Consider the following 323-nt stretch of genomic DNA (forward strand, 5'->3'; position numbering starts at 1 on the left):
TGCCTCTGCCAGCGCCGCAGCGGCCGTGCCGGAAGCTCTCGCGTTGGCTGGCAGAGGCAGCGCTTGCTCTGATGTTCCTGGGATTCTTTCCTGGGTCGTGTTCAGCAGCTGCAGCCGCTGCGAGCGCGACGTGGGGTCCCAGGAACTGAAATCCTGTCTCCTTTATTTGACCATTGCAAATGGCACTTGTCTGGAGTGTAGCGGTTCCCTCGCTGAGTGCGCAGGGTGTACCTGTACGTAGAGAGCTGTCCTCATCCGAATATATATCAGAATATATTTAAAGTATAAATTTAACTAGAGTATATGATAATATATCATGTTGC

The sequence above is a fragment of the Buceros rhinoceros genome, unplaced genomic scaffold (assembly GCF_000710305.1).
Source record: "Buceros rhinoceros silvestris isolate BGI_N320 unplaced genomic scaffold, ASM71030v1 scaffold33424, whole genome shotgun sequence".
In the NCBI taxonomy this organism is placed as follows: Eukaryota; Metazoa; Chordata; class Aves; order Bucerotiformes; family Bucerotidae; genus Buceros; species Buceros rhinoceros.